This window comes from Pteropus medius, unplaced genomic scaffold (assembly GCF_902729225.1).
Source record: "Pteropus medius unplaced genomic scaffold, Ma_sr-lr_union100, whole genome shotgun sequence".
In the NCBI taxonomy this organism is placed as follows: Eukaryota; Metazoa; Chordata; class Mammalia; order Chiroptera; family Pteropodidae; genus Pteropus; species Pteropus medius.
Genome location: NW_024355523.1, coordinates 2,073,925 through 2,101,642, shown reverse-complemented (window position 1 = coordinate 2,101,642; position 27,718 = coordinate 2,073,925). Strand labels below are relative to the sequence as shown.

Below are 27,718 nucleotides of genomic sequence, written 5' to 3'. Positions count from 1 at the left end.
TTGGCACATATTTTAATTTTTATTTTTAGAAGAGTTTACAAGGAAATTACAAAAGTAGTATAGAAAGTTCCTGTATGTCCTACACATGGTTTCCCCTATTACTAGTGGCTTACATTAGTATGATACATTTGATAGAATTAATGAACTGATATTGATATGTTATTATTAACTAAGTCTATAAATTATTCAACTATCATTAATTTTTTCCTAGTGTACTTTTCTGTTCCAGGATACCACATTAGCTTGAACATTCATTGTTTTTTAAGCAATTCTTAGCTGTGACAGTTTCTTAAATTTTCTTTGTTTTTTATGACCTTTTTAGGAGTACTGGGCAGGTATTTTGTAGAATGCTCTCAACTCAGATTTCCTTATTTTTATCGTACTGGACAAGAGTTATGAGTTTTGGGAGGAAGGCCATAGAGATAAAATGCCATTTTCATCACATTATATCAGGGATACATACTATCAACATGACTTGTATCTGTTGATGTTGACCTTGAACACCTGTGTGAGACAGTGTTTGCCAGGTTTCTCTACTGTAAAATTACTTCTCCCATCCCCACTTTTTCATACTGTATTCTTTGGAAAGAAGTCTCTATGCACAGCCCACTCTAAAGGAGTGAGGAATTATTTTCCACCTTTTTAAAAAATTTATTTTATTTTATTTTATTTATTTATTTTAATTAGTTTCAAGTATACAGTACATTGGTTAGACATTTATATAGTTTGTAAAACGATCCCCCTAATTGCTCCCTCCCTCCTCTGACCCTCCAACAAGCCAACATGTTAATGTTAACTATATTCCCTATGCTGTGCTCTTCATCCTTGTGACCATCCTTCAGCTACTAATGTGTACTTCTTTAACTCTTCACCCCATTCTCCCAGCCCCGCGTACCCCTCTCCCCTCTGTCCATCACCAAATTGTCCACTATATTTGTGAATTTGTTTTTGATTAGTTTGTTCTTTTTATTCCTTAGATTCTGCATGTAAGTGAAACCATATTGTGTTTATCTTTCTGTGTCTGACTTAAAAACCTTCTAGGTCCATCAAAGCAATATCTTTTTCTATCCCCTTTTTAGTTTGTGTGCGTCTTTTAATCTGGAGTGAGTCTCTTATAGACAATATTTAGGGGTCTTGTTTTCCTTTCCATTCATCCACTCTATCTTTTAGTTGGAGCACTTAATTCTTTTCTTTTTGAGGTACTTAATGATAGGAATTTGTTGTTAGCATTCTTTATTCCTGTTTTTGATACTTTTTTTTTTTTTCCTTAAAGAAGTCTCTCAAACATTTCCTGTAATATTGGCTTGGTGATGATAAATTTCTTTAGTTTATTTTTGTCTGGGAAGTTCTTTATCCATCCTTCAACTCTAAATGATAGCTTTGCTGGATAAAATATTCTTGGTTGTAGATCCTGGGTCTTCAACACATCGAATATTTTTTGCCAAGACCTTAGGGGCAAAGCTCCTAAGATTCCCAGTCTTATTAGTGTGAATTTGTGAAGTAAGTGTCTAGTGGCACAGTTCCGAGAGGGGTTCAGGCCAAACTTAGCTCAAGCCTCTGCCTCTCTAGGGCCACCTGTTAAGATTCAGCAAGCAATCCACATGCTGTGTTAATAGTTGCCTCAAAAGGCCACACCAGAAACCGAGGCCAGCTACCTCCAGTGTGAGTCTAGGTGATGCTCACCAAGGAACATCTGACTCACTGAGGACACATCTGATGTGGCTTCGGTGGGGCCACAAGTTGGGGAAGATGGGGTTTCAGGGAATCCTCTGGGCGGAAGAACTTCTGTTATCCAGTTTGATGACATCATGGCTGTGGTGGCTCTGTGTCCCCGTACTGGGAGTGGGGAGGGCTCAACAGGGAATAATGGATATTGCTGGCACTTCTGTATAGAGCTAGTCTCACCTTGGCCCTCACTCTGACAATGTCTCCCTGTAAGTCCCTGGTGCTCCCTGCATGCAGCCAAATTGGCACTGGTGCTCAGAGTGAGCAGGTCCATCACTGTGAAAATCAGCTTGTGGACATGGCCCTTTAAAGAGGCGTCTACTGCTGCCACTGCAACAGCCTCCATCTCACTCAGCTGCTTGAGACTGGGCAGCCCTGCGTCCTCACCTGATTTACCTTCTGCCGTTGCAGGGTGATTTCTTGTATTTCTCCCTAGTTGTATGGCTTGTTCATCTAGATCCCAGGTGATTTTTTCTTGCTGCTTGCTCCTTGTTTTCATCACAACTTTGATTTGGTCACCAGAGGGATGACCAGAGCTTCTATCATCTGTGCCATTTTCCCGCCTCTCATTTTCCACTTTTTTGAGGTCTAAGTATGTACATAAAGTATTTGGAACTCTTTTGCATGGGGAATCTGTGTCTTCATGTGTTAGTTTTTAAATACAAAATAAAATAAAATGTAATATTAATTTGGTATTGAAATAATATAACATGAAAAAATTTGCTATAAAATTTTCTTCATGTTTTATTAAGATTTTTAAAGTAAACTATACTTGCAAGTACAGAGATTTGCTAGAATTTCCTTTTGTTTCCTGAGAAGAATAAAAAGAAAAAACTGTAATATTTAAAAAAATTTTAAATACTAAATAAAACATATCTGGAAAAGAAATAATTTTTCATTTTTATTTGGCTTCCTTGAATTTCCCTTATGATATCAAAGTCTTGCAATCAAAATAAATACTAGATTTCAAAAAAGACATGTACACAATAGTTGAAAAAATTATTTGTAATAAAATGGATAGTTAAGAGCTAATTTTGATCTATATTATAGTTGATGGAACTTAACACTTTTTTCTATACCATATTTTTCAATAAATAAAAAGTTTGGTGACTTATGATATACCCAAACAGAAATGAAATTATGCTATTAAAGATTTTATTAACTCTAGATTATATATAATGAATTAAAAATTATCTTATTATTTGTAAGAAAATTCAATTAAAATTGGGAACACATTTTAAAATGTTGTTTTAGATATATAGCATATCCCTCACCTTAGTAAGCCCATCCCCAAGTGGTGAAAATTTTATTTTTATACTATCACCAATTCACAAATAGGAATCAATGTCGATACAAATTTAATATATAGATCAAATCTGTATACATTTTATTGGATCTAAACAAATGATAATCTAATTGTTGAAAGTCCCATTATTATCATTAGCTTTTTATTGATCTGTGAATATTTTGCCATTTATTAAAATATCTTGTTTCTGATTGCTTATTTGCTAGACTGGACCCAATCTGCGTGGGTTGAAATTTCAGCCTTCCTCCTCACTGTGTGATCAAGGGCAGATTACTTAAATACGTCTGGCTTTGTATTCATTTATAACATGAATAACAGTATCTCTGTCAAAGACTTACAGTTGGAATATATTCAAAGGAATGAGAATTTCTGTCATATAGAAAACATTCAATAACTATTAGGTAGTTATTTAAGATTATGATTATTCTTGCTATTACATAATAACCTGCAGTCCAAGGTGGTAGATAGCAGAATGAAGAAAAGATTTCTTCAGAAAAATAGTGCAATTAAGTGTATTTTATTACAATTGTGCATAGTTTTATAAATATACATATATACATGTATATATCAAATATAGAGTTTCTGTAATACAGTATTCTAATGTTAAAAAAGTATTGAAATCAAACTCTGAATGTTTGTATCAGTGATTCCAAAGACCTCACTGGCAATATTTAGCACACTTGAATGACCTTCTGTCATAAATATGATGTATTTTAAAGACAGTATAAACTTTCAATCCTGATATTTCATATCCATATATATTTAATATACTCATCTAGACATTTATTCATGCCAGTAGTGTTTGGAAAATTAAATAGTAATCCTCAAATTTATTCAAAGTAGTTAACATTTTTATAAAGCAGACAATCAAAGAGCTATTTTAACCAATGATTAAGAATATTATAATATATTTTCTAAAATATTCTGTCATATTTATTCACTGGTAATCTTTCTTTTATTGTTATAGAGATCTTACCTTCTCACATTTCCTTTGATTAAATGGGAAAAGAAGATTGGTTGCTATTCATAAATCATTTTCAAATCACTGAAATCTCATGAGTTCCTCTTTATTTAAAGTTCATTCAGGAGAGAAAATATTCAAGTAGAAAAGACAGACATTAAGAAATTTTTATCTGTATCTGTATTATCTATCTACCTATTGTTATCTATTATCATCTACCTATGTAAATAGATCTATATTTACCTACTACATTATTTCGGGTAGAGAAAACATAAATAAGAAAAATAAAATGATGAGAGAATACCATTTTAATGTAATATCATTTGCTTAAACCATTTTTTCCAAATTTGGTGTCAGTATCTATCTTTATAAATACACTTATAATATCTTTGAACATTTATTTTGTTTCAGCCACTGTCCTATATGATGGATGCATGTTTATGAATAATACAGACAAGACACCTCTCACAAGTGTCATAAAGCTCGGTTAAAGAATAGTAAATATTATATAGATGCAGAAAACATAATAATAAAAGATCATGTAGTCTTATAAGAATGTTTTAAAAAATTATATTAAAAAATACTTGGACTGATAAAAAAAATGCTCCCCCCAATTAATTTAAAGATTGCATATCTAGGGTCAAAAGGACAAACGGCATAACACTTTTCTAATCCTTACTTAGGGATCTATAGATTAAAACAATTCCGTATTTAGCTGCATCTTAATTGTATTTCATGTGGAGAAACATTTCATCTAGTCATTCAAAGAATTTGTAATAGACTATGGTTAAAATGACAACAAGTGATAATCTAAACTTCTGAAAATTCTTGTGACTATATACTCCTAGTAGCTTCTAAAATTAATTAAAACTAAAACATATGGGAAGTTTTTAAATTTTACTTCCAACTTACCTATCCCATTTTATTTCTTACCTTTATGTTCCTTTTGGTTCTCTACAGGAAAATCAGTTCTTCCCTTTGGGTACAACATCCTTGGATGCAGCCCTGTGTGGTGTTCCAGCTTGGTAAGAAGATGGCCATTGAACATGCCAGCTCCAGGGCCTCTGGGAGGGGCCCTGCTGTAGGCCAAGTTCAGCTCCAGCCTGTGCCCTACCCAGGCCCACCTTATAAGAGTCATCAAGCAATCTGCAGATGGTTGCCACCCATGCTGGTCTTAGAGGTTCCTCAAGAGGCCAAGCCAGGAACCAAGGGTGGCTGCTGCTAGTGCCAGGCTTGGGGCTGCTCAGCAAAAGGTATAGAGAATGCTGAGGCCAGATGCTGTTTGGGGGGGGTGGTTGTGAATCTTTGACAAATTTTAGGAAAGTCTGCAGCTAGAACCAAACTCTGCAGTTGTCTTGAAAAATCATTGGAGGTGGCTTGGGTGGGTCTAAAAGTTGGTGGGGTGGGGTCTCACTAAGGTAGAGAAACCAGTGTTAGCCAGGTTGATGAAGACTCAGATATGGTAGCCACCTGTATCTGTAGGCTAGGAGCAAAGAAACAATGGCTTCTGCCTGTACTTTTGTTTGGTTGAATGCTGCCCCTCCAGCTCTCACCCCAAAGTCAGTTCCTTCCTGTCTGCCCCTGGTGCTTTCCGAGCAGCTGCCCTAGCTCTGGAGCTCAGAGGGAGTGAGTCTGTCAGCGGGTAAGTCTGTTCGGAGGACCCTTAAGAGGAAGGTCTAAGATTTCAGCTGCCCTCTGTCTCACTCAGCCACAATCTCCACTGGTTTTCACAGCAAGAAATTATGGAAACATCTCTTCCTGGCACTGAAACCCTGAGCTGGGGAGCCTGGCATAGGGCCAAGACCCCTTGCCCCTCCAAGGAGACTTTTGCAGGCAAGATATCCTTCCTGATTCTCAGCCACCACAGGTGGATATGGGAACTAGCCTGTTCTATATCCATGTCCCTCCTACCAGTCTTGAGGTGGCCTCTTCTGTATGTTCCCAGTTGAGGGACTTCTGTTCAGATAGACTTCAGGCGACTCCAAATGATATTTTTTCTGTAGTTTAGTTGTAATTTTGATCTGGTTTAAATCATTCATTTTCAAATGATTGCAGTAGATGTTAAAATGAAAATTTTCTATAGGTGCTAAGTTTCTCACCTTGGTCATTTTTTGATTCAGTTAAAGGAGCTGGTCCATCAATGGAGAAAATAAAAATTTTACCATAAAACATTTTTATTTGAGGAAGCAATTTACTGTTGAGTATATATTTTCCCTATAAATATTTCTTTTATTTTCTCTGAGAGATTAAGTTAACTTTTCCAAGATTGAGGCTCTACATGCTGTCCTACTACAAAAGGAGTTAGCCTTTTGTTTAGTAGGACTGTTTATGAGCTAAAATCATCTCCATTAGAACTGACTACAAGTGCTTAAGATAATCAGTCCTAATAGAATGATAAGGTGGTGGGTCAGGGCTTGAAAACACCTGTTCACCATGTTACACACCTTCATCCAGAAGATTTGGAACCCAGTCTCTAATTATACTACCGAGAGGGGTGGAGGTACCTCTGACTAAGAATGCTGAAGTGGCAAATAAACCAAGATCTCACTAATATGCTTTATTATACAGCAACAAATGTGCGATGGATGTTAGTCCCTAACCCTTGTCAGAAGAGGACCTGGTACTTCTCTAACCATAGATTTTATTAATTCCATACTCCAAATGCAAGGGCCCATCTTCCAGAATCCCACATCCAGCTTGGCTAGATCTCATTTCATTACTTCAGAGTAAAATGGGCAACAAAGGAACTCTGTACCTGCTACTTCTCCTGCTTTATAAACTTTCCCCAGCAAATACTGTTCTGAAACTAGCGTATGTACTACCTGCTGTGTGTCATTCAACCTGAGATATTTGTCAGACTCATAAACACAAAATTTGTTCTTATTCTCACTGTTGAATTGGAATCTAGTAAATACAATAAGCAAAGAGATGTTACAAATGCCTGTATGTTCATCCAATTGCATATAAAAAGTTCACAATACATGTTTTTTTTCTAATGCTTATTTTTCACACCTTTAGCAATGTTTTCTATGAGATTTCTGACATTCTTAGCTGAGAAAGGAAAGTATTATGTTTCAGTCTATTCTTTCAGTCATTTTTATTGCAGCAGGAAAAATAAGTATTTCTTTAATGGTGTATGGCTTTTTACTTTTGCTATTAAGTAACAAACCTTAAAAAAAGGTTTCTAAACATTTATTAAGTGATTTGAAACTTTATAAAACACAGGAGTGAGTAGGACTTGACTTTAAGCATGGAAGAAAAAAATGTTGGTATTTGTCTCATTCTGGGTTCTATTTACTTACTGATAATATTTGAACAAATAAATATTTGGGGCACAATATCCCCAATGGACATTGCTAATGATAGAATTGAATTCTTATTTCACACAAATATGATGAGGTCTTGCAATGCCTGCAATGTGTATACCATCCTTTCTTAGAGCAGAGCTCATTCTTTTCATTCTGGGTTGTGCTAGATCTTACTCTCATTAAAAGTGAATCCTGAAGTGAATCAATATGTCTTATGAGGATAATGCCCAGGTAAATTCGTTGCCAAATTTTGATGTAAGGGAGGATTAATCACTACAGAGTAAGGTAGGTTTGCTTCTGCTGGCAAGATAGTACAAGGAGATTTATAGAGTTCAAATATTTTAGAGTCATCTGTGTCTACCAAATATCCCTATGTGAAACCTCAAGGCCTCACTCATTCCTAACCAATGTTTTTAACATAAGTCACCTGGCCAGATGGTATACTGCATGGTGGTGCAATCTCTAAATTTAATGTCAGATTTTGATCTGATCTTCAGTCAAACAGGTGATGATTGTAGAAGTCTCAAGGATCAGTACAAATGGCCAGCACAATTTCCTTCCCAAAATTGAGTAATATTCCACACAACTGGCTCAGTGCCATATTTTCATTATAAAGAACACTATTGATTGTAATTTTTGACACTTTATGTAGAACTTTGAGGTTTGAAGAGCATCGGTAATTTAACTATAATTGTAACAATTATTGGTATTGCCTTACATAATGTTTTTAAATTAAAAGGTGGGTTCGCCTATATTATCTTACTTAATCCTCGTAAATGTTCAATGTTAAATGAGGTAAATATTGGTATTCCATTTTATAGATGAGAGAATTTTGGCTCAAGGAGGTTTATATTCTCATCCAAGATCATATAGCCAGTCTCTAGGCACTAATTGTAGCCTCTAGTTCCAAATCTTTGCTTTCTCACATTCTTTTATAGTTGCTCAATTGTTTTTAAATCAGGATCAAACAATACTTCCATATTGTGGGAAATATATTCATTTGCATCCCTGGAAATGCTGCTTCACTGACTAGGGTGATTATTCCAAATAAATAGTTGCAGAGAAGGTAAGTGTATATATTTTTTTGACTACACAAATGATTGATATAAAAATTATGCATTTTGTTGCTGCAGCATTATGTAGTGTTGTGTCCCAAAATAGATTATGCAAGACATCAATGACTCAGCTTTCTCCTGATTTATGTACTTTTTTTGTAGGTCAAGTACTTTTTTAGTAGATGCATATGCATTTTTATATTTCATTTATCTATGATTTTGTGTCTTAAATAACATTCCAATTTGTGTTCTGAGCATTTTAGAACTGATGTGCCATGAAATTGTGAAATAATTACTATTTGATTTAAGAGATTGTTTAAATAGATGAATTATAACTTATTTTGTTAAAACGCCATATAAACAAGAAATCTCTTATTTTATGTATTTGGATTTTTAACAATTAACAAAGCACTAATATCTGATTTTATTTTATTTTTTAAATAAACTTTCCTTCACAATCTTTTTAGATTCAGAGAAAGCCTTTTGGTGCAGCATTAGTCATTATATTTAAGTATGCTAATTAGCTTACCTAATTTGTTGACAGATTTACCTCTTAAGAAATTACTTATTTATCTGGCTAGTAGTTTTGTAAACATTACATAAAAGTAAATAATACTTAAAAGATTGATTAATACATAATTTTAAAAATACACATACATATATCTGAAGCCTAATTTTAAAGTATTTCTATCTTAGTAGAACTAGGTTATTCTAGTAATTATTTTCCCTTTTCATGTATGTTCTATTTCATACATTTTTCTTAAGTTTCCAGAAAAGGATGCTACACACACAAGGCAGTGAGAAGAAAAGGAGATAGAAGTGAACCATGACAAACTTTCTCTAAGAGTTTTATGACTCTCAGCAGTGTCTCCTCCAGTTCCCTACATTGTAACAGAAGATAAAATTTTATGAAAAATTTGTGCTGGTCATCCAAGTTTTCTCTCAAGCTATGGGGATCCAAAAGCTATTAAAAAATGAAAGGAAATAATTTGATCTCCTTCACCTGCTTTTCCAGAAAATCTCAAGTCCAAAAACTATCAATTCTTAACACATTGGAAGCTTCCCTAAAATCAACCCTTTACCTGGATGCTCTAAATCTGCCCTCCGTATTTCTTTGCTCAAGATCAATTCCTTGCTTTGCAAAATGGATTAATTACTTCTCTGGTTCAATTTTCAAAAGCTCAGCTTTTTCGCTCTTAATGAATTTCAATAAAACATGAATAATTCTTATATTTAGGAAAGAGGGGGTGCATATTTTTAAATATCTTCACTAGAAAATTTAAAATGGAGATGCAGGTAAGCTTGATCATCTTTGGGGTAAAATATTTTATGTTATGTCACCAGTTATATAAATTTATATTCAAAGGTTGTTTGGCTCAGGAAAGTGTGTCACTTATGAAAGGAAAGTTCACTGTTTGAGATAAAGCAAATGCTGTTATTCATGGGCAGTTTCTCTCATGGTAGCTTATTACTAGGCCACTGTGCTGCGCCTTTAGAGCTGGCCTTGCTTTTAATCTCTTCTACAGAAACTTCCTTGGCGGTTTTATTTCTTTACTATGAAATTCACCATTTCCGATTGCTACACTTAAATTAATTTTAGCATTGCAGGAAAAGAAACATTTGATCAAATATTTCCCTTATACACAATTGTCACAATGTTACTGAAATTTTTGAGATCACTGTACATATCAGAGTTCTAAAATTAACTTCAGAAAATTAGAAGTGGGAAATACCCTGTCTTGGCTTCCAGTTCACAACCCTCCTCAGTGCTGCTCTAGTTTCTACTCACGCTCTTGTTTCTTTATTCACTTTGAATAAAAAGAATAATTTTAATCACACAATTTAGATTAGTTACTGTGTAAGATCAATTAATTACCTCAATAGTAGATATTAAGGTATTCCCTCAAGAAAAAATTGAACACTGCATCTTTTCTGGGTAGAAGAAAACAATAACCCTGTATTATAACATATTTTGATGTGAAATATCATAACAGTGGCGTGCCTTAATAGTTAATTTTCAAGTTTTCTTTTTATCTATTAGAATGTTATTATAGGAAATAATTTTATCAAAGTCCCAATTTACAAATTTTTATATCCTCAAATGCAAATAATTTAAAAATTTTTAATTTAATTTTATAAAATATCTTTGACATTAATTATTTTATTTTAGATATATTCTTATGATTAAATACTGCTGTTTGAAGATAGCCTGTTTTAAGTTACTGTCAACTTTCTTTTTTTAATGACACAGCAGTCTGCTGTTATCATGATGTCATTTTGATAAAACCAGATCAATTTGGCGATTGAAGGAATGGTGATATCTGCTGGTTTCTTCTGCCAATGTTCCTTCTTCATCTATCTTCTCTGCTGATTGTGCTCCCATGAGTAAAAATCTAATCTTAGACAATAACAACAACAAATAGTTTTATTTTCCCCTCCAGCATATGTGCTGTAGATGAAAACTTCCCTTTAAGGCACAAGGTTTCTACAAATTTAAAACATAACATAAAATATAGAACCTAGTTCTTATAAATGTCATAGAACCATATCATATGTTTACACCTGTATTCAGAGGCTATCTTCAAATCAGCCCAAGTCAGAAATAAATAGTATGCTCTTTCTCTGATTAAGTATAAAATGTAATCAAGCACAATCATTCTGCAGCAGGCTCTAGATCCTGTAGGGATTGACTTAAGTGAGTCTCTTGCTATCCTGGGTGGAAGTCTAGAATGCAGCAAGTATAAAAGACTGGGAGAGTTGTTGTTCAATGGGTGTAAAGTCACAGTTATATAAGAAGAATAAGTTCTAGAGACCTGCTGTACAACACAGTGCCTATGTTTAACAATTAAATGTTGGGCACTTAAAAACAAGAGGGTAAATCTTACATTAAGGAGAAGGCCAGGCCACAAAAGAACTCCTTTGAAGATGATAGATGTGTTTATTACACTGAGATGATAGTATTATGGATGTATGTGTATATCCAAACTCATCAAAATATATACTTACATGTGTATATTTTTTGCATATTAATTATACAATGATAATCACGATAACATATAAATGTATCAAATTAACATGTTGTACACATTAACTTTATACAATATTATACATGAGATATATTTCAATAAATAAAAAAACTTTAAATAAAAAACAGTGATAAAGTAAACCTAAATAAAGCTGAAAATAAAAAAAAGAATTGGAAAGCAATTTAGTAACTAGAGCAACATTTTCCAAAGTATATTCTACAAAATCCCAATTCTGGAGCTTATTAATAAGTTTTGGAGAAAGTTTTCATATTTACATCAAATTGAGGAAATTGTGTATAAATTGTTACTTAAACACCTGTTAAGATTTTTCTACATGGCAGGAGTTTTTTTCTAATTTTCAGTATCCTACTGTATATAGATTGATTCAAATTGCTTTTGACCTTGGGGTGCACCTCTCCTACATTGCTCTTATTTTTATGAAGTATTTCTTAATATTAGTATTCTAGGACACACTCATTCAGAGAAACATTTTCTATCATATCGATTGATGGATGCAATCCATTGGAGCATCCAAGGGGAACATCTTCATATTGCAGATGCCACATGTGACCCAGGTGGCTTGATTCCACTCAAATTCACTCTCCCCTTTTTTCCTGAGTGAGACAGTAATAGATCACATTTACCAGACTTCCTTTAGAGCTAGGTGTGGTGATGTAACATTTTTTGACCATGGAATGTAAATGGATTTGGTAGGAACTCTTCTAATTAAGAGCCTTAAGGCATTGTCTCCAGTCAGCTGGAAAATGGCCTGTGTCTGTGACTTTGATTTGCAGACAAACAAAGGCCCTAAAAATGCGGCAAAACAACATGGTGAAAAGAATCTGGGTCCCTGAATGTGCTGATTAGGTTGGATCACTCACCTTGGAAAAGATGTATGAAAGAGAATTCAATTTTATGTTCCTTAGGCCACTATATTAATGAGTCTTTGTTTCAGCAGCTTTGCTTTTCATCTGAATGAGTTCACCAAATAATAACTACTATCTAGCATTTATTGAGCATTTACTGCATATAAGGCAGAACTGTCATATTGCACAATTGCATTCTGAGAGATCTATATGTATTAGACTATTTAATCTTCACAGTAACAGTTTGAAGTAGCTATCATTATTATCTCCTATCTACAGTAAAGTAACCTAGGCACATGGAGTTTAAGTAATTTGTCTGATGTCATGCAGAGAGGAAGCAGCACAGGTGGGATTTAAACTGCCTTTCTGGCTCACAATCTAAATATCTCTATCTCTGTACTACACTGCCATTCAGTTGGAACACTCGAATGGAAAGATAATAATCTCATGTTTTAGGGAGCATTTATACATCAATAGCTGCTCTGTCCCGAGTTGATCTGCTATTTCCTATAACTGTGTGTCTATAAAACAAATCATAAAATTATAAATATTTAAATTTATCAATAAATTCACAAACATATCGATCACTTAACATTTCATTCAGCATTTTAATACTGGTTTATAAAGTTTCCAGATAATTCAAATGTGAAATTATATAGAGTTAGCAATGCAAAGGAAATAGTGATAATTGATTTTTGACTGAGCAAAATTAAAATGTATCCCTAGAAGTTAAAATAATGCCCAAATAATAGAACTAACCAAATGATTATTAATAGAGATATATTATGCTTAGATCTAAAAAGAAAACCTTCCCAACATAGCAAATTAAAGGAGAAAATGTCATAATATTCAGGCAAAACTCAAGTGGCCTAAGGTGACCACCAAATTAAATAATGGGTTAAAATCAAATAAATTTGAGTTTGAATATTAAGAATACAACATCAAAATAATAGTGATAATAGTTACAGTGATTAGAACTTATAAGATGTCTGTTAAGATCACAGGGCTATATTTACAAAAATAAAACTTATTGAAATAAAATATACACAGAAAAACATGACAAATAATAGATAGAGCTGAATGAATTTTCATAAGATGAACACACTCTCGTAGCCAACAATTAGTTGCTGTGTCCTGGGGTTGATCTGTTGCTGTAGTCACCTGACGGCTCAGCTAAGGCTGCATAATCTAAGATGACAGCACTGACCTGTCTGATGGTTAGTGTTATTTGTCAGCTGGGCCTCTCTATGTGGTTTCTCATCTTCAAAGGGTCTGGCTTGGGATTTTCGCTAGAACTCCTTTGACATGACTTCGATTGCATTTTATTTGGCAATACCAATCACAAGTCCAGCTTGATTTGAGGGGATGGATGGAGAAATAGGTAACATGGTCTTGGCTCCTTTTGAGAGGAGGAGAGCAAAGTCGCTTAATGAGAGGTGAGTACAGGGATGGAAAGTATTATTGTGAGCATTTTAAAAAATCAATCAGCGATTTTATAATTTATTATCTGAATCAGGACACTTCTGAGAATGAAAGGGTCACTAATTGGAAGTAATGCCAGTAGACAGATCAGGACCGTTCCAGGAAAACTGAGATGTATGTGTTTTCTATTCATTGGCCATTTGAAAATTTTCTTTTGTGAAGTGTTTAATATTTTGTTCTTCTTTCTAATAATGATCTTGTTTTTAAACAATTTATTTGGATGAGTTTTAAAATTTATCTTCTGGATAAGATTTCTAGTTTCATAAATGGCAAGTATCTTTTCCCAATCTGTGGCTTTCATTTTTATTTTTACTTTGTCTTTCTTAATATTGTTATTTACTTTACTTTATTGATATTAATGTTGCTCAATTTATAAAATTTTCCCTTCATGTTTAGTATTTTCTATGTCCTGCTTAGAAAATATGTACATGGCTTACAGAACTGAGTATTTTTTTTTCTATTTTATTTTCTAAAGAATTTACCCACTAACATTTAGATTTGCAATCCACCTAGAATGGACTATTCAGTATAGTGTGAAATATCAGAAAAGATTAATTTTTTTCAACATGAATAGCAAATCAACCCAGCAAAATTTCTTGAAAAGATCGATCATTAACCATGCTCAGAATTGACATCTTTGCCATATATGTAATATTTATATGGATACATCCCTATTAGTGTTTGTTTCTAGATTCCGTTCTGTTTTGTTGGTGTATTTGTATAGCCTGTACCAATTCTAATTCTTGTAGTTTTATAATAAGTTTTGACATTCAATATTGCAAATCCTCTATTTTTTTCTACTTCAAGAATTTTTTGGCTATTCTTGGACTTTACATTTTCCAAATAAATTTTGACATTATCTTATCAGTTTCCACACATACCATACATACAAATTGACTAGGATTTTGATTATGACTGTATTGAATTGAGATGCATTTGGGAGGATATTTTTATAATATTGTTTGCTCCAACTAATAAACATGGTATTCTGCAAGCAGTTCACTGATTTTTTAAAAAATAATATATTTATTTCACCATCTGTTGGGTCACCTTATGTTATATTTCTTCTTAGATACTTGCTTTTTTTAGTGCTATAAGTGTTAATACCATTTGAAATATACTAGTGAACAGAATTGAGAGTCCAGAAGTAAACTTATATTTATATGGGCAGATGATTCTTGACAAAGAAAACCCAAAACATATAGTGGGGAAAGTAAAGGCTCATCAATAAATGGTGCTGGGAAAACTGGAAAGCCACCTGAAAAGAAAATGAAACTAGACGGTTGTCTATCACCACACATCAAAATTAACTCAAAATGGATTAAGGACCTGCATATAAGACCTGAAGCAATAAAATGCATAGAAGAAAACATAGGAACTAAACTCAAGGACTTTGGACTTAAAGATTTTATGAATTTCACCTCAAAGGCAAGGAAAGTAAAAGCTAAAATAAATGAATGGGACTACATCAAAATAAAAAGCTTTTGTTCAGCAAAAGAAATTGTCAACAAGGTAAAGAGACAACCATCCGAATGGGAAAATATATTTGCAAGCAATGCCTCCAATAAGGGCCAAATATTCAAAATATACAAAGAACTCATACAACTCAATAATAAAAACACAAACAATCCAATAAAAACATGGGCAGAGGATCTGAACAGACTCTTCTCCCTAGAGGACGTACAAATATTTGAAAAGATGCTCAACATCGCTAGCTATTAGGGAAATGTAAATCAAAACCACAATGATATACCATTTCACACCTGTTAGAATAGCTATCATCAATAGAACAAATAACAAAAGTTGGAGAAGATGCGGAGGAAAAGGAACCCTTATACACCGCTGGTGGGACTGCAAATTGGTTCAGCCACTATGGAAAACAGTATGGAGGTTCCTCAAAAAACTAAGAATTAATCTACCATATGATCGAGCAATCTTTCTACTGGGCATTTACCTCAAAGACTTGAAAACCCATATCCGAATTGACATTTGCACACTGATGTTTATAGCAGCATTATTCACAGTGGCCAGGACATAGAAGGAGCCTAAATGTCCTATGATAGATGGTTGGCTAAAGAAGCTGTGGTACACATATACAATGGAATATTACTCAGCCATGAGAAGAGAAGAAATACTGATATTTGCGACAACCTGGATGGACCTCAAGATAATCATGCTAAGCGAAATAAGCCAGACTGAAAAAGTAGAAAATCACATGATATCACTTATATGTGGGATATAAACCTAAAAGCAACAAATGAACAAGATGAACAAACAAAGACTTGTGAACATGGACTATAGACTAGTGGTTATCAAAGTCCGGGGAGAGGGAGAGAGGGGAGGTAGGTAGGGTAAAGAGGGTCAAATATGTGGTGACAGAAAGAAATCTAACTATGGAAGGTGAACACACAGTGTAACTATATATATGCCTTACTGTTAAAGTGTACAGCTGAAACATTGGATTTCATTATCCAATGTCATCATAAAAAAATTAATTAATTTAAAAAAATTCTACCAAAAATATATATTAGATATAGCTGCTACATATAAATGTAATTCAATATTTAAATATTGCCGTCATGTGCAGTAAACTTGCTAAATTTACTTATTTATTCTATTTTATTTGTAGATTATTTGGATTTTCTATGCTTACAATAAAATTGTGAACATCGATATTCTTATTTCTTCTTTTTTACTTAAGCGTCTTTACATTTTCTCTCCTTATTTCATTGGCTATGACCTCTTAGTACAATAATGAGTACAAGTAGTGTTAATAGATCTTACCTTTTTTCCAGTGTGTGATTGGAAGCTTTTAACAGTTCATCATTGAAATATAACGGTTGCTGTATTTTATTGTAGATGCAACAGAATAAGAAATTTTCTCTCTATTTTTATCTTACAAAGAGTTTTTTAAAATAATAAATGGTTGATGAAATTTATTAAATGTTTTGTTGCATTTATCAAAATAACTCTTTCTATTTCATTCAATGCATGTGGTGGTTTTTATAAAGCTATATTTCTAATGGATTATATTTATGAAAATCTATGGTAGGTATATATATTACATATTATTTATATACATTATATATACAAATTTTCATTTTATACTTTGCTGAATTTGGGCTGTTATTCTTTGTTTAGGATGATTACATCTCTGTTTATGAGAGATTGCTTGGTAATTTTCCTTTCATATACTGTTCTCAGATTTTGATCCAAATATATAGTCTTCATAAAGTGGTATGGGGATCATTTTGTCTTTTCAAAAAACAACATTATGACTTTGTTAATTCTCTCTTTGATATTTATTTTCTGCTATTAGTGACTTTGTATTAAAGGTACTAGTCTTTTCTTAACTTTTTAAGGCAGATATTTAAATCATTGATGTTTCAGGTTTTTTAAAAAATATATAATATGAGGCAGAAAACTATTACTCCATGAGTTCTATCTGTGTCTTAGGAGATTTAATACATTGTGTTTTTACATTAGTCAATTCATTGATATTTTCCCTTAAGTCCTTTGTTTTCATAGCTCTCACAAGTCTTCAAATAGGTGGCATATAAACTACTTTATGAAATTTTCCTAGTTGTCATGTTTGGAACAGTTGTGACAATATAAGCTCATCTTCCATAGCCAAAAAAAGTTGTCCTAGTCATCATTTTTATTTTACAAGAAAAGTTAACAATTCCGCAACAAATTTCTAGAAGAGTCTAGAAAGAATGTCATTTGGGAAACAAATAAATCCATTATTAATACCTGATCAGGAAAAGAGAAAATACAAGAATGTCATGATAATATTTTCAGATATTTGAACAATTGTTATATACAAGAAAAATTTTATTTAATGTTGCTTTATTTATAAGATTTAACTAAACCTAATAGAGAAAAGAAAATTTTGGTTCCATTTAAGCAAGTCCATGCTGATAATTCAAACTTTTATAAGTAGAAAGGGCTTTTCCCTAAAGTGCAATGCTTCCTAGCACTGTGAATGACTAGGAAGAGGCTTGAATTCATTTTAAGAATGTTTAAAGAAGTTATAAAATGAAAAGAAGAATAAATTCTGAATAAATCTTGAAGAATAATATATAAAGATTAATTAATGAATTGGGTAGCATACATTTTCCAGAAAGGAGAAATGTTCTGTGGAAAGGTGTGGTGATAAGGAAGTGCAAAATACTTTGGGTGGAGAGGGTAAACAAACAGCTTTCTCTGGGGAGAGTTTATGTTGGTCAATCACAGAGCTAATTTCTACTAAGAGCAAAATTCTATCAAAAACTCTTTAGTAATTTATTGTACATATATTTGTGTTTTCTGTAATTTCCTATGGGACTGTAAGGCTTTTAATAGAAGCTATTATACTTTTTAACTCTATATCCTTTCTTGAAAACAACAGCAGTTTAGAGGAGGTTTTAAGGAGGAAAAAATAAATAAACTAATATCAGTATTTTAAAAATGTTATTTTGAGAATAACCAGAAGGACGGAAAGCCATACAGACTGGAGGCAGAAAGTCCAGTTAAGAAGATTTCTGTAGTTGAAACATTTTCTGTAGCAGAACAGTTGTGACAATATAAGCTCATCTTCCATGAAAGAAACCATGGAGAGAGAACTGATACAACTCAATAAACTGACTGTAGAAAACTAAGAAAACAGAGAAGTGACTTCCAATCCACATGACTGGAAGAATGTTGGTTTTATTTGTGGAAACTGACAGGAAACATTCCCATACTATGTGATACTTCTATCATAGTGTTCTTATTTTTCTACCTTCATATCATGTATTACAAATTATAGTCAGTTTTCCACTTTCTATTGTCTAATATCTGCCCCCATTATGGCACTTTTATAGACGTCTGTTTCTCTCATTGATATCCCTGTACTCCCATAGCATTTATAGTTATTGACACATCTTTGAGTAATTATTATCTGATGGCATTTTGTTTGTTTCATGTTAAATGATTAGTTCATATTTATTTTTCAAGCTAGAATATAAATTCCTGAATGCTAGGAACTTCTTGTTTAAATTCTATCTGAATGTTAAATCCTGTTTTATGTAATCATTGATATACTCTACTGAACTAGAGTTGGGCTAAAATGAATCTTGACGAATGAACAGAAATGTTTTTATCACCATACCAAGATTTAGGTATTTCTGAAGCTGCTTGACTTTTAAGAAACCAAAGTGACATAAACACTTAGAAATGTTAGATTTACTGAAATTGCCAAGTGTACTCTGAGTTCTTAATTATAGCTAATGTTCACCTCCATCATCCAATTTGTTTTCTGCTGCAGCTAACCTAAATGTAATCTCTTGAGTTTGCAATTTGGGTAGCCTTTTCACTGAATTATAAAGGTCAAGGAATTGGATTTTTAAAGTATAATAAAAGCTCATCTAAAAATGGTTTAAATAATGCAGACATTTATTACCTTATATAAGAAAATATGTAGAGGATGAGTAGGCCCCAGGCCCAGCATGTCATAGATTTACCCTCTTACATTAAATAGCATTACTCTTAACTGATTTTAGCAGTTGCAAGTGTCACATCTAAATAAGACAATAGACAAAGTACAAAAAAGGGTTGTCTCTTACTTTATCTCTTTATTAAGAGTAAAGGACTCGTTTTAGCAGTTTCCTATTAGATTTGTCCTTATGTCTTATCGGACAGAATCTCATACCCAATCCTAAATCAATTACTTAAAAATGCAGTGAAATCAACATGATCGTCTTAGGCTCATCCTGATCTACTCTCTGTTGTTTCCCCTATTCATGTAAAGAAAAGGGTGGATAGCTGAATAAAACCTGAATGACACTAGAAAGCAGAGGGAAAACAAAGATTTGTGGTAGGTAACCAACAGGGGGAACTCTAGAAGTTCTAAAATGTTCATTGCTCGAAAGGAAGAATTTTCTTTGGGGAAAAGTATTAACTAATTTTGTACAAAAAAAAATGAGATTTGTTATTTCCGTATATTATGTATAGTAAGATTTTTTATGATAAAGTTAAGAAACAATATAAATCATTAAAATTTCCTTAAGAATAACACAGATCACAACAGGCCAATTACCACATATAATAAATGTAGAAGCATGTTAGAGTATGACATAGTATTCCAGAGTATTCTCTAAAAAATTAAATTTTACACACATTATTTATAATATTGGGTGACAGTTTTGTAAATAATGTAGGAAGGCCTGAGAGATTCCAGATTACTATTGACTAACTTAAAAGTAATTTTCAAGCTTGTCATAAAGAATGTCATTTGTCACTTGGTAAAATGATAGTTATACCAACATGCAAATTAGTTTTGGAATATTTTTAAGATAATTTCTTTAAATATCACAACAACAAAAAAATAAATCTCAAGAATTACAGCCATAATTATATTTCTATCCATAGATCTATCATCTATCTACCATTTACCTATTATCTATCTACCTACCTATCATCTATCATCTATCATCATCTATCTAATCTTTGTATCTACATATCAATCTTGTAATCATAACTGATACATGCAGTAATTTTAGGCTCTAAATTTAATATTTGTCTTTTCTGCTTAATTTTTTCCCTCTAATCTTCTCTGACATTGAGTTTCTTAAAAATGATAAACATTCTTAAAGTACTGAAGTTAGGGAGAGTCTTGGGAAATACTCTGGTGAACAGAAAAAGGGAGCACAATAATCTTTCACACAACTCTTTCACTCAGCAACCCCAACTCTCTGACTTGGGACCCACTTATCATTAATAATACAGAAGGTCTCAGACTTAATGATAGTTTGACTTTAGATTTTTCAATTTTACAATAATGCAAAAGAAATACATATTCAATAGAAACCAAACTTCAGATTTTGAATTTTGATCTTTTTTAGGCTAGCAATATGCTGTAAGACAGGGATTCCCTAACCGCTGGGCCACGGACTGGTACTGGTTCAAGGCCTATTAGGAACTGGGCCACACAGCAGGAAATGAGTGAATGAGTGAGCGAGCTAGTGAGGCTTCATCTGTTTTTGCAGCTGCTGCCCAGCGCTAGCATCACTGCCTCAGCTCTACCTCACATTATCAGGCATTAGAATCTCACAGGAGCACCAGTCCTTGGTGCCAAAAAATGTGAGACTGCTGCTGTAAGATAACCTCTGATGATGCTGAGCAGTGGCAGTGAGCTGCAACTCCCAGTCAGCCACGCGATTATGAGGGTAAATAACTGATACACCACAGGACACTGTGCTGCCAGCATATTTTGGATATTGTGTTTTGCGTTTTTGCATCCCACCATGTCTACAAAACACCATCTATGTCTTTTGTTCCTGATGACGAGAAGAAGAAGGCAATTGCTCTTGAAACTCAAGATAATAGTCCAATTGTAGGCTAACGTAAGTGTTCTGAGCACATTTAAGGTAGGCTAGGCTAAACTATGATGTTTAATAGTTTAGCTGTATTAAATGCATTTTCAACTGATTATATTTTCAACTCGGGATGGGTTTATCAGGATGTAATTCCACCATAAGATGAAGAGCAACTGTACAGAGTTTTTAAGCTCATCTAGATCCCCTTATAGTTTTAGGCCAAATAGAACAAATAAACATTTATGGGGGGAAAAGATCTTAGATGTAATTCATGTGATAGATATCTATTTTTCATTATATTAGAATGAGGCTCCAAATGGGCTCTTCCCTCTATGGTGGACATAGAGAATGGCATCTCAGTCTTCCTGACTTTTTGGAAGTCGTCACCAATATTTATGATGGAAATGGTCTGAGGTACATGAGACATAACAACCATTTTTGGAAACTCTGCCAACTTTTGCATTCACTTGTTGGGTTTGGTCTTGCTGTATGGCTTGGATGAGTTCTGTACCAGCAAACTATGTAAATTTTTATCCCATTTTGGATAAGCAAATGAGGACCTTTGTTTAAGGGTGTTTTAATTTCTGCATTTCTTCTCTCGCCATAATGAAAGCAGTAACAGTGTGGTAGTGGTGTTGGTACAGAGAGATTGTTGAGGATTTTCCTTTGTAGAGTTTAGAGACAGATATGTAGGGTAGCTGAGATGGCAAAAGTGTAAGCATTGAGACCAATAGTCACTAGAAATTCTAAGGGGAAATAAGGTTGCCAAGTCCGAAGTGCTGGATGAGAAGTATCATCCTGTCAGAAGACGACTGGTAATTGCCATCAAGTCTGACTATCGTCTGTGTGAGGATTATCTAATCATCTTGACATTGAGCTCCTGGTGAGGGAAGGAGCATCAGTGTAGGTAATGAGAGTTTGATTAGGCTAGCAAGTAAAATCAGACCATGGCAGTTTTGTGGCAGCAGTGGTTCTTCATCATAATTAATGAGGAAAACTGTTGATTATTCCACTGTATGAGGATATGTGGATGCCCCTGCTTCTGAAAACACTGACCACCATAAGCATCATCATGTCCATAAGGACCCTAAAATCTATAATGTATAACATTGAATTAAGAAACCTGAAACATCTTTCTTATCCTTGACTGAATAATCATAGTAGCTACAATTCATTGAGAACTTACTGACAGTCACTATGCTTAATGCTTGACATTTATCATTTCATTTACACTTTAAACAACCCTATGAGGTATACACTTTAATTATCCTCATTTTACACATAGAAAAATGGAGGCTCAGATGGCTTTAAGAACCTTGTCTAAGATCACACGGCTTCCCAAGATTCATAGCTAGAATTTTTATCCATGACTAACTCCAGAGCCTATGCACATAACTAGTTTGCTACAACAGTTTGCTGCTCAAGTGGTTTAAAGGAATAATGTTAAAATTGAGTCAGATTTGTTTCCCTCAAACACAGGAACTATTTTCTCTTTCAACTTTCATGCAAATTCTCTAATAAGCTCCTAAATATCTACATTTACATGGAATTCAGATTCAAATATAATGCAGTGGTCATGCTACTTGACAGTAATCCTGCCAATTAAGCACCAGTCCTAATTGGAGGAATTTTGTACTGTGCATACACACTCACTGTATTCTCTGTGAGCTTGCAGCTGCTGGCACAGACATCATTAGAATCTAGGAAAACAACTATTTCCAAGAGAACATCAACATAATGAAAAACATGATATGTCAGGAAGTAAAGAAATTTGAATAAAAGTTAGTGAATGGGAAAGCAAACTGTAATAAACCAAGTGGAATCCTGCCTGCGGTTCAGTGTCACAGTTGCTTCTGAAAAAGAAATTGAATATTTCAGTGAAAACGAATGGTCAGATTTTTGTTGTGCAATTTATATGACAGAAATTTCAAATATGATGCCTGTTTTACTTTGATCTCTTCCTTATTTTATTGTGTGTGTGTATTTTAGTGTTCACATGATAGAATTCTCTCATGTTTCGTGGTTCTTTCCAACTTCTTTTAGGTAATATATCACTAAATGGGCACTTTGCCTAAGCTTTTATTTTTCTCAAAGCAACACTATAATAGCTCTTCCCTGAATGACAAGGTTGTAGGTTTTACAACCTGAGCTGAGTAGAGAAGGAAACATGTATTGAAGTCTTTTTTTTTTTTTTTAAATTTACTGCTCATTTAAAATGAAATTCCTCCCTTTCTTTTCTTGATTTTTGCTGTGGGTATTATGCAGGCACTAAATAATTTTAAAAGAGTTTATATTTACAATTAAACTCTGTGCCTAATATGTTCTTTTTTGCTGATATTTATTCCAGCAAAGAAAACATCCTACATGCCTCTTTTCCTCCTTACTCTTCTTCCTCCCCAGGTCCACCACGATTTATCTAAGAAAATTCGGTCATGTTTCCTGTGATCCGTGGTAAAGATCTGTAATTCCCACCACTGAACTTAATGTAGATTGTAAATATCCCAATTCACTTTCTGCTTTATTCCCTCTAAATATCCTCAGCTCACTCTGTGGAAACCTGTTTTTGGTCCACACCTCTGCTTCAAGCTGCTGAATCTCCATCCACCTTTAAATACAGCATCTCTTCTAATTACTTTGCTTCCTCTCTCCTATTGTCAGTCAAAGCCTTGAAGAGCAGTGGGAACTCACTGTCGCCACTTCCTCAGCTTCCATTCATTCCTCAGCCTCCTGCAGTTTGATTTCTCTTCCCAACAGTGCAGGTGAAGCTCATCTCCTGAAGCTCAATGATGACCTCCATTCAGCAAAAACTTCAATATTTATAATTTTTGGTTACTCCAACATATTAAATTCTGTTGAAAATCTTTACTTCTTGACATTTTCTATTCACTTGCTTTAAAAATTGCTATGCCTTTCTAGGCATATACTTGTATACTTCTGACCACTTATTCTCTGCTTTCTTGGTGAGATTCTCTGCTTTCTTGATGAGATTCTTTTCCGTTTCCCACTCTGTAAATGTCCTCCTGTGTTTCTATGTTTAATCTACTTCTCATTCTACATATTCCCCTTGCATGATTTAATCTATTTTCATGATTTCAGTACCTAACATGTTTGAAAAAATATATAATGATGTTCCACAACTGACAGTATCATCCTCCTACCAACCACATCACAGATACTGAACTCTTATGCAGAATGTATACTTGACACCAAGAAAGTTCATATTTTTGGAATGCTTATTATTTTGCTGTATACTATATTAATCTCTTTAAGTCTTAGCTACTACTCTCCAAGAAAGGGTTCGTTATTCCCATTGTTATAAAGAAACCCAATCTCAAAGAACATTTACTCGGTAGTATTAGTGGTTATTTCAAGGACAAGATTGAGCATGAGGTTTTTCTGACTCCAAAATCCATCATTATTCCATTATCAGTTTTACCTTCCTAGTCTTATACTCAAAAGCCTTACATTCTTGCTGAGTAGCTGGAACATATAAAAGCCTGGCATTCAGTCTTCTCTGTCATAAACTATTCCTTAACAGTCCCAGTACAATTGTGTTCATTCCAACTTTCAAGTCATTTTTTTCCCCATGGAAGTGGTGAAGAATTATTCGGTGTCTATCAAATCTTAAGTCAGCTCATGTGTCCATCTCTAGCACAAAGACTTTTCTGGATCTTCCTGCTAACACTGAGTGCCCCTTCCCACCTCTGAGCCTTATGACTATTTGCATTCAGCCCAAATTCTTGAAAAGTCTATTTTGTTAGTCCATTATTTCTTATATGCTGGCGGAAGATTCCAAGTAAAATTACTAGGTACTGGCTTTGCTGCAGTACCTAGAAAAGTACTAGCAGAGAACGGCTGCTTAATAAATATATCCTTAATTTTATTGAATTTAAAATTGAACTAAATTGCTTTGTGACTTCCTCTAATGCTGGAAAACGGGATGCTTAGTAATGTAAAACCAATGCTGATGTGAAAAGGAAAGCAACAAATGATGGATTATATAAGTCTGTAAGAGGAAGTGTTTTTGCATCTATTCCCAGCTCAGTAAATCAAAAATAGCTTGCCAGATGTGACTCTCAGTTTTCTATAAAATTCATCATTTTCTATATGCATTTAGAAAGCAAAGAAAGAATTTTATAGATAGCAACACCTAAAGAAAATTAGGACTGTCTTGCTTCTTCCCTTCCTTCCACTCTCTCCTTCCCTCTCTCTCTCTCTCTCCCTCCCATCCACCTAACACAATCTTTATATTCATCTATCTTTATATTTGCATAAAAAACACTTGACTATGGACACCGAGCTGAGTTGGGAAAATTTCAATTTCAAACAAATAGACTTTAATATATCAAAGATTTTTGATGCTGATTTAATAATAATAAAAGGTTGAACTTGGTAACTTTTGAGATCTCTTCTAGTTCTATGATGCTGTAATTCTGTAATATAGCACTTTAAATAACTATATGCTAAACAATCAACAAAACTTAAGTTTCAACTTTAACTTGATGGCTCTCAGAAGTAGCAAGTTCAACTTTGCAGCTAGCCTGTCTTCTCACTACCCCCATAGTAATTAATTTTTTCTTGGTCTCTCAGGTGATAGCCCCTCTCCTCGTACACTGTCCTTTGCTTAGACAAACTTCTACTTTGCTTCTGCTGCAAGAGTGTATATCTCCAAAATGATATTTTCAGTTTAGAATCTATTTTAGTCATTTACATTACCTTGGAAACCTGGCCATATGAGTCATAGTTTAAAACACAATCTGTTCCTTTCCAAGCTACCCAGAGACGGCCCCATACAGTGTTGTTCTAGGTTCCCACATAACTTAAAGGGAAACTCACAACATCCGGAGCCCTGGATATCCTACAAATGAAGGAGGAGGATGTTCTCAAATTCCTTGCAGCAGGAACCCACTCAGGTGGCACCAACTTTGGCTTTCAAATGGAACAGTACATCTACAAAAGGAAAAGTGATGACATCTACATCATAAATTTGAAGACAACGTGGGAAAATCTGCTGGCAGCTCGTGCCATTGTTGCCATTGAACATCCAGCTGATGTCAGTGTCATACTGTCCAGGATATTGGCCAGCAAGCTGTGCTGAAGTTTGCTGCTGCCACTGCAGCCTCTTCTATCATTGGCCACTTCACTCCTGGAAACTTATTAACCAAATCCAAGCAACCTTCTGGGAGTAGAGACTTTTGGTAGTTATCGATCCCAGGGCCAATCACCAGCCTCTCACAGAGGCATCTTATGTTAACCTGCCTACCATTGCTCTGTGTAACACAGACTCTTCTCTGCGCTATGTGGACATTGCCGTCACTTGCAACAGCAAAGGAGCTCACTCAGTCTGATGTGGTGGATGCTTGTCTGAGAAGTTCTGTGCATACATTACACCATCTCCCATGAACACCCACCGGAGGTCATACCTGATCTATACTACAGAGATACTGAAGAGATTGAAAAGGAATAGCAGGCCACTGCTGAAAAGACTGTGACCAAGGAGGAATTTCAGGGCGAATGGACTGCTCCAGCGCCCGAGTTCACTGCTGCTCAACCTGAAGTCACAGTCTGGTCTGAAGGTGTTCAGGTGCCCTCTGTGCCTATTAGGAGGTTTCTTACTGAAGACTGAAGTTCTTAGCCTGCCGCTGAGGACTGCTCTTCGGCCCCCACTGCTCAGGCCACTGAATGAAAAGAATGACCACTGAATGTTCTTAAGCTATTCTTCTACAGACTCTTAAAATAGAGATAAGATTGACAGAAAATAAATAGTTTCTAAAAGTGAAAAACAAAACAAAACAAAAAAACACAATCTGCTTATGTTATCTTATATTGTCCATAGCTGTATTTTATTAAGATGAATTTTAAAACTTTGTGTTTATAAGAGTCATGAGTGGTATTTGCAAAAATACAGGTTCCTAGCCTCTAGCCCAGAATTTATTATTCAACAGTTTTGGGGAAAAGCTGAGACGTTTGAATTTTTATTAAGCATGCCATGTAATTCTAATGTTGGTAATATGGTTTTCTCTGGAACAAACTTTGAGAAACTCTGATGATTGCTATTTACTCTTGATATTCTTTTCATGCTATACACTAAAGCACTTAACTTTAAATACAATAAAATATCAAATATCACAGTAATAGTTATAACTTTAGAAATTGTTTTGTGTGTGGTGACATGATACTCTTATGAATATATAGACTTCGTATTTCAACCCAAAACCATAAGTTGAAATTTGCATTGAGAAATCATATTGAAATGTTTATAAAATTATTCAAGACATTATATAGCATACTTTTCAATGTTAAGGACTTAATTAATAAGCTAACTGTAATCATCGTATTACATAATTACTAATTAATGTGTTTGTTAACAATGGATCGCTCTGGGACCCTGATGTCAACAAACATGATGAGAACACATTCTGGAACACCACCTTATAAGAGAAAGTGTCTTTTAATAAGCTCTTTTTTATAAATCTAATAGCATTTAGCTTTAGATTTGAATCTAAATGCTATTGACTGCGATCCAAGAGAGATCTGTCTTATTGCAAACCTATAGAACATCATATTACAGCATGTTTCTGGTTTATTTTAAGGCTAATATGTAGCTCATTTATGTCAAATAGCTCAATATATCAAAGCATAAAATTTAGAA

General features: G+C 34.0%; 1 pseudogene; it reads left to right on the top strand.

The window, feature by feature from the left end:
• Positions 1-26,752, top strand: part of LOC120599682 (40S ribosomal protein SA-like) — a 32,126-nt pseudogene extending 5,374 nt beyond the window's left edge.
• The last annotated feature ends 966 nt before the right edge of the window (positions 26,753-27,718 follow it).